The sequence below is a fragment of the Odontomachus brunneus genome, unplaced genomic scaffold (genome assembly GCF_010583005.1).
Source record: "Odontomachus brunneus isolate Ranch 3 - 2012 unplaced genomic scaffold, Obru_v1 Obru_scaffold_148, whole genome shotgun sequence".
Classification (NCBI taxonomy): Eukaryota; Metazoa; Arthropoda; class Insecta; order Hymenoptera; family Formicidae; genus Odontomachus; species Odontomachus brunneus.
In genome coordinates, this window is record NW_022639598.1 from 245,485 (window position 1) to 254,231 (window position 8,747).

Genomic DNA, 8,747 nt, shown 5'->3' on the forward strand with positions numbered 1-8,747 from the left:
CCCCCCCCCCCCTCCCCAAGACAGTGCTTCTCAACTATTTCTCAGCTGTAATGGTGTTATTGATCCCCAAGAAAGGGGAATAAGAGTTCTAACATGATAAGAGTTCTAACATGATTCTCTGTACACTGAGAGAAAAATTACCTTAAAATCAATATTTCTTTGATGGGTGCCATTAATATATTTACTTAAATCTAAATTCTCTTTACTTAAATCAAATATTGTTTACCTGATTTAAGTAAACAATATTAGGTGTAAATAAAGAGAATTTAGATTTAAGTAAGTATGTTAATGGCATCCATTAAAGAAATATTTGTTCATTTTAAGATAATTTTTCCCTCAGTGTAAGGAGCGCGATTCATCCGTGACTCTCTATAATTATTTCTAACACCTCTAGAGCCAATCGGGACATCAAACCACATTGTGAAAACTCATCTAAGACAGTGATATATATTTTCCCGAACGAAAAGTGTAAGCTCGACGTGTTCAGCTGTACATTTGACAATACATAGCTAGGTGTAAAGTGAATGTTTGTAAAACAAAACGAAATGTATACGAAGAGAATTTTACAGAGAAAATTAAAATTTTGTAACCGAGGAATAGATCGATATCGAGTAGTAATTGACTATTATTTCATTTCACATGTACTATTTATATCTGATTAATTTATTTGAGGTGCTAAAATTTACTATATTCTTTAGCAAGACATACCTTACTGACAGTACCATACTCCTACATTAATAGAAACATAGTAAAACTGACAAAGATTTATACGAAAGAAAACTATAATATTCTCTCCACATATTCTGAAGTAATCGTTCGACTCAGTTTAGATCACGAAAATGGCGATATATCGCTTGTAATTTGCAGAAGAAAGCAAAATTTATTTCGGAAAATTATAAATCCAGTAGATATATACGCATATTATATAATGAGTACTTTATTCAAACCAAATGTTTCTCTTTGCAACATCATAACTGCCGCTAAGATTGAGAGAATCATTACTTTGAAAGTAAAAAGCAAAGTCTCGAGCAGGTCAAGAATTCGATGCATCGTACTCGTCGGCTGTAAATTGGCGAACGTTTATTCGCGACGGCCGCATTACGAGCGTATTTAAATGGAACGCGTCCCCGGTACCCGTTAACTATAGACGAATAAACAAATGTGCGGATAGAAATCGGAGCACCGATGAGAACCTTTCCACGGCGACTGTAACGGCGATTCCGGAAGCACAAGCGAGCAATCTGTTTATCATGATCGATCTTCACGAGATGTTATACATACATCGACGGACAATGTCGGCCTATTTAGAACGGCCACATAACACGCCTAATCCTACGCACTTCTCCGATATCTCGAAGTGGATCATACATCAGTTTTACGTCGTGTATCAAGTATATAATGACGATTGAGACATAGATGCTTAACGCATAATCGAAACAGCATAACAGAAGCGTTCACGGAACAGTGTTGAACTTTAATCGATGGAAATTTTCGTCGGCTGAAATGAACGACAAATCAACAATCAACAATAAAGTATCACATATAAAATCAATAATAATTTCAAATAATTTCCTAGACTGATGAAATTAATTATTAATCTTTTCTTCGATCGAAATGTTCGGCAAATCAGTCAATCGTCATGTATAAAATCACAAATAACTTCATCAATTGATGAAATGCATTATTAATCAAACTTTGCTGTAATTGATTATACGCTGATTAATAATTAATTTCATCGATCAATCAAATTATTCGTAATTATATATCTGACAATCGATTAATTTTCATTATTGACTTGCCGATTATTTTAGTCGAAGGAAATTTTCGTCGATTAATGTCCAACACTGTCACGAACGTCAGACACTACGGTCTTCGAAACTTTCATGTCACGAGAGCTCGAAAGCGTAGATCATCAGGGGACTGAGAGAAAGATCACTTCGACCGAATATTTTTAGTCTAACACGCGATATCAGAATTGTCTTGATGAATTTTTCGTAATAAAAGTTTGTAACGCGAAACTCGTTTTCCGGAAAATGCTTGTAAACTCGTGCCCTAAGATTCACCGCGAATCTGTGACTTGAGGATTAATATGAACTGTGCGGATTAAGGCTCCTTGTACTTCGCCGCGGTCATGTTGGATTTGTGACGTCAGAAGCGAGGAATGACACGTTGACGAAAGTTGCGTGCCATTTCTAAATAAAGATAAATACGGACGAAATAGCACTTAAAATCGTCTGAGCACACTTGTAAAATTTTCCGAAAGCTATCCCTTTTCCCTGACGATCAGTAAATAGTCGTAATAATAATAATAATAATAGTAATAAGTGATGATCAATTTTTATCTGATTAAATTTAATCGAATACTTCCAATCATAATGGCATTTCATCAGATAAACCGATCAAAAAATTATGAACCGATATTTCTCATCGGATGTTTACTGATCGGAAATCCATCGGTATTTTGATCGGAAATATCCGTTTGTTAATTTTTTATCGAATAATTTCTCTCAGTGTACGTTTTGCCCTGTGAGAGAGAGGATTAATAAGAACGTGTTTTCACACCGGTCAGCGATCGAGTGCAATAACCAGAGCGACGGCGATCGCGCCAATGTTTTAATCGATACCCGAGATCTAGAAGAAGAGCCCGTCACGCGCGATCTCTAGGCGTGGTTACGAATGCGCTCGCGTTTCTCATCAGCGCGCTGTACTGGGTCAGTAGGACCGCTATTTTTGCGACTCGCGTTGTGTTGAGCCGATCACCGAGCGATCCGGGCGAGCGATTTTTCCGGCGCTCCTGTTGCATTCCAATCGCGATTCGACGCTGCAAGCTTCATGCATGAGAAGGCGCGCTGCCGCCGCGGAGCGGCTCGTGAGAGCTCGCAGGCTTTTTCCGCCCAGGAAGCACACGAGCGGCGGCGAGAGAGACGAAGGAAGAGGAGAGGACAGAGAAGGGGGAAAGCGATGAGAGGCTAATGCGACGAGCGATTAGAACGGATGCTGATAAGCGAACGGCCGCGAATTTCCAGCAGCCAAGCGAACTTGTGATCTTCGTTGGCGTGTCGCGATAGTAAGTCGTGTCTTTGGAACCGCTCGCTCCAGAAGCCGTCCGTCCTTCGTGTTGCACTTCTGCGGTGCTCCCGAGGATGCAATTTTTGGAGGCGATGACATTACGTTAAATCCGAAAGAAATTAAGCCCTGTCGAATGAACCCGTCACGCGACAAACCGACCAAATGTAGCAGCTTCACGATGGGTATCGTCGAGTGCAGATACCATCAGGTTGTGGCGTTCGCGTGGAAAAATTGGAATATCACCAAACGAATCGCGAGAGCAGAGGTTACAGTAGAGAAAGTTGTTTTATTGTAAAGGAAAAACGTTGGATAGTTAGATAAGTGACCGTATATGAGAGAAAGAATATCTAAGAAATAAAAAAATATTCATTCGGAGGAATTATATAAAAATAACATATTTACTTATGTTAATTTAAAATATTTTTCAAAAAAGGAAATGTACATTTTTCTTAGAACCCAAACTTTTACGAAAGCTATTGTTTATTCTATTTAAATAAAAGGATTTAGTTGAAGTAAATATACTATTAATGCCCGCTGAAGAAATACTTTTTATTTTTTAGGTATTTTTCCTCTCAGTACAGTAATTCATAAACGCGTCCATAAATTCTCCATGTTATATACGAGGCATGTTATATAATTATACCGTCTCTACATGAAAACGCAATATTTGAGGAAAAACTGGTCTGCATAATTAACTTATAACGCGCTATAAATTCGTCGACGGAAACATATCGATAATCTAACACCTATGTATCTTTATCTAAAGCATCATCCAAAATATTCAAAGCTTTATCTAAATCTTTATCTAACATAAACAAGTAAATTTGCCTAAAGCCTACATAAATATCTTGACGAATCTCGGAAGAGACACGAAGAACCTCTCGGCCGGCGCTATCGCCCACGACTAATGTCCGGTCATTTACGTGCCAGGAAACTACAATTAGTCGCCTATCGTACATGTCCGAGTCGTAAACAATGCCAGCCGCTATGGCGTAGCGCGCGTTGGCCCCTCGCCACGTCTAGCAAATTAAAATGCGTCTCCCATATCGGACCGCGGCACCGTTAATGGCTCGACCGTCCACTAAATTTATTCTAAAACGCATCTCGGGTCAGTGTGCCACGATTTGTGCCGAGCAGCAGGTGTTCGCGAGGCGTGTCGGCTTCTGGAAAGGTCGCCGCGTGGCTTGTCTGATCGACAGCCCTCTCCCCGCACCGGACTGAAGCATTGACCAACGTCATCGACTGTTCTGTTCTAGATACTGAAGGTACCAGCGGCATTCCACGCTTTCGGCATATCCCGACCTTCAATTTTGGAGCGCGTCATTTTTATGCTAATATTCAGAGAATCTCCGACTACCAAGTGTTGTTTAAATGCCCGTCAATGTCTAAATATATTCTCACTGCACGTCCAATTGTACGATTAACATACATTGAGAAAAAAAATTATTGAGAAAAAATATTAGAAAATTTATTTTTGGGATATAAAGTTTATTTGAAGAAATAAACTTGATGTTAAGATCCATAAGTAAATTCTCGAGTATCTTTTGTTAATCTATTTATATCATATGATTCCTCGTTCACACACATAGCAAGCGCAACGTCCTTAGTGAACAATTTCTGTCCTCGAAGGCAAAGAAACCATGGGGGAATAAACTATATCTTTAACAATATTCATTCGAGTATACATTCTGCTGATCTCAACAATCGGCGACACACTTGGCTAGAAACGCCGATTCGTTCCGGGCTCATTAGACCTTCGCGGCCGGTCGAAAAGGTGCAAAGTACACGTTCGAGGACGCGGCATGTGCTTTGTCGCGGGATTAAGAAACCGGTACGTCGGTACGAGAGCGGCATGGCAAAATAAATCCGTGAATGAGCCTACGCGGCTACGAACGCACCCACACTGAATACCAGACGAGCCGCCTCGCGTCACAGACCGACATGTGCTATCTATAGTTCGCGTTAGAGCAGACGCGGTGACGCTTAACGGGACGTGAATTATTAGCGCCGATACTCGCAGAGGCGACATGTGAATTTCTAAGAGGTTTCTCTCCCGACACCGCGCCGATAAGAGCGAGTAAACTTGTTTTACGTTCCACGGTAAAATCTAGCGAGACGCCGAAATTCCACTAAGAGACGGACGTCTCGCTTTCCCGGATCGATGAAAATGAAATTTTCCTGGAGAAAGCTGATATTCGACTATCGAATAAAATCATGCAGAATTTCTGAAAGGACCTCCAACACACCTCCATACAAATAAGAACGAGTTAACTTGTGAGATATGTGAGAGATTTTACGACAAAATCTAGAGAGATGCCGAAATCTCATTAGAAATTTTATTAAGAGAAGAATATTTATTAAGAGAAGAAGCGAACGGCCCGAGTCGAAATTTTGACCTTATGTCAACGCTCGGAATTATTTGCATACTTCAAGCGATTCTTGGTAGCTACGCCTACTACTTCCTCTTGCCATGCAACTGATGATCGTGGCTCTGCGCCTCAGGGCCGTTGGCATTATAAGGCGCATCTATGTGGTGTCTACCAAAGATGCATTCGAAGAGCATGCTGATCAGTACTAACGCACCATTCAATCTTTGTTGTACATCTAATGAGCGATAAACTTAGAATAACGTGTTAGCATTGATAGTTTACCACAATATTCTCTCCGTGTGGACTAACTATCACACGCGTTATTGCATTTCGATCAACAGTGTTCTACGATAATTTCGCTCGAATGACTCGGGATCGGCGGGAACAGCGAGCTCCTCGCGAATCTTTCAGTCCAGTCACGAGTCTTGCGTGCATGTCCGCCGATAGCCTTCTTCCACCTGCCTGCCTTAACGCTTTGTCGATTTAGACACGACGTTGGCCACAGGCCGCCCGACTACGTGTACTACCTGACGCGACGTAAGAGCCGAAAGCGGCGAGACGGGGACCGACACCATGGCGCGCGGAACGGAGAGGAAGATATCGCGTAACGGGTCTTCCCGAGAGAGTAGGTCGATACGTGCAGCAGTAGTTGACACCGATTAGGACGCTACGGAAAACGCGTGTTGTACGTCCGCGGTGTGTTCTCCAATATAACGTCGGCGTTACCCACCTTTCAGTGGGTGGTCTCGCGCGTGTACGTACACGAGAGAGATCGCCCAGGGGGGCAGGCGAGGGGGAATTTTGATGGTTTCTCGAGACGCGCGTTTTATCGCGACCACCTTAATCGAAGGTGTCGTTAAACCGCTCATAATGACGGGATTATTACGGACCGTCGCGGTGTTCCGTACGTTCGCCGGCGCCGACGGCGCGGATCGCTGTTTTTTATGCTAATCTCCGGCGTGATTTGTCGCGGGAGTCGCTCTTGCGTCAAACGAACGCGGATTCGTGTGAGGATGCCCGTCGACCGTTCTTCAAATTCTTTTCAGTGGGACTGAAATCCCGGACACTCGAACAAATGGTCTTGCGGTCACGGCGGAAATTATCTAGATACGAGAAATTTGCTAAGATGGATCAGTAACTGGCAGAGACTGCGCGTGTGTTAGATATTTAATCTATATAGAGATGATAGAGACAAAATTTATAACTGAATTATACGCAAAATTTAGCAAAAAAGTCTATCTATGTGGCGCTTATCCAGATCCAAAGGCTCGACTTCTTATAAAAGTGACTGTGGTAGACGAGAAAGACTACCGACGAGAGGCAAACGAATATATAATCCTCACACCCACCTAAATAATGCTGCTACTATAAATTCTGCGTGCCATAGACAATTTTCTAGCGGATACAGCTAACGGCGATACATTTTGACTGTGATTTTTAGAATTCCATCTAGACTGACAAAACATTTCTTTCAGTAAAATATTTAATTAATGTGCAAAGTTTCTGTTAGCTTTCGCGCGAACGATAAGTGCAAACACCCGCATATACTTCAATTGTTTCTCTCTTTCGGGGTTATATAAACGTTGCACCACGTTCTACCGTCTACTGATAAATCGCGCGAGCATCGATCTTCTCTACCCGCGAATCAACTGTGTAATCCCGCCACCGTGTACATTTTTGTCCACATTCTTGGTTCGCTTTTTGGTGAAGATCTTAATCATCGGTTTGTATTAATAGCGATAGTCCTCCTCGTGTAAACTATTCTCCAAGTTGATGAATAAATTTCTCGCGTCATCAATCATACCGAGACTACGAAATTCGAAGCCGCGCATAACGTATCCATATAATATCACCTGTTCCTTCTACACTTCTCACGTACGAATTGCGTTTGTTCGTTTGTTAACTCCCGCGTTTGCAGCCCAGGCCGCTATTAAATCAAATTCGCTAATTTATATCTTAATAAAAAAAAGAAGAAGGAAGATTTCAGAACGTTTCTCAACTAGCACGGGCGATTCGACGACATTCCTGCGTGTGCGAGATACTTTCTCCGAAATTATAAATTAAAATGCCGCGCGAGGTAATTGCCGTATTTTGTAAACAGCTCGCGCTGATTAGGATATCGTTAATATGAACGAGCGTTCAATTCAGGTAGTCAAAACCCGTTTTGACGCGAGAACGTGAGACGCGCGCGGTGCAATGCCCAGGAATTCGAGCTATTTTGTAATAAATTGCACTATTCCATCATGCGGCTTGCGTGATCTTACATCCTCGAAATCGCAGCGATTAACTCGAGCATATAATCAATTCGATTGGTTTGTATCCTCTTCTCAAAAATAAATTATAGAGACAACCTTTCAACGTACAATTACAGTTCGTGTTTTATAATCATGATATTCCCGGTTATCCCTGTGGCATTTTCTCAAGGTTCCGCGTTATATGTCCGCGTGATGTGTACGAAAGTTGGACGTAACGCGTCAACAAATTGTGAATTTGAGGAATTCTAACCCGCCGCTTGCTCATGAATAAATAACACATTCCAGTTGATCTACCTGAAGATCCCCATATTACACGCGTGATTACATAAAGATTGTACCAAATATATCGCGTTCCCCAAGAAGGTCCCGATACCGTCAGGCTCTTAAATCAATCCGTCCGCATATGACGCAGTTTCAAGGCGTATTTAGATAACGTGTATGCTAATAGCGCTCGCGGGAGGCCATATCTTTGGAGGCCAATGTTGTTCAGCCGTACCACCCATTTATAATCGAGCACTCTGAAATCATTGAAAAACGTTGCACGAGCCTCGCTCTACTTGCACGAGATATAAACATGACCAGCCGGGAAAGGGGAGCATTTCGTGTCCGGTTACTTTGTACTTCCAGAATTAGTACAGGGCCGCTTGTACGCGCATGGGCGCGCGTCGCTCATCGCTCAAGCTACAAAACTGGCAGAGTGCGCGTGCTCTCGCTCATGATTCGATGTTATCGAATGAAATATCGCCCAAAAGATACCACCGACGAAAGCTAAACTCTTCTTCGCGCAGTTGCTAACGACGCGCGATTACGAGTTACGGTAAAATCTCCGGGAGATTCGCGCGGAATTTCGAGTGCGACCGTGTGTTACAAAAAATATATTGACTCTATCCTCGAATATATTACAGCAAATTCCACTTTACGTAATTAAATATGCCTTAATTCCAGTTCTAACTCTAACCTAGTTTAAACTCCAACTCTGAATCTAACTTGAATGCAAACTTCGACTCTCTCTCTCTCTCTCTCTCTCTCTCTCTCTTTCTCTCTCTCTCTCTCT

At 42.0% G+C, this 8,747-nt stretch overlaps 1 protein-coding gene across 4 annotated transcripts in view; it reads left to right on the forward strand.

Annotated features, from left to right (window-relative positions):
• LOC116850524 (disheveled-associated activator of morphogenesis 1) overlaps nucleotides 1-8,747 on the forward strand; it is a 92,162-nt gene that overhangs the window by 26,671 nt on the left and 56,744 nt on the right. The window lies entirely within an intron of this gene.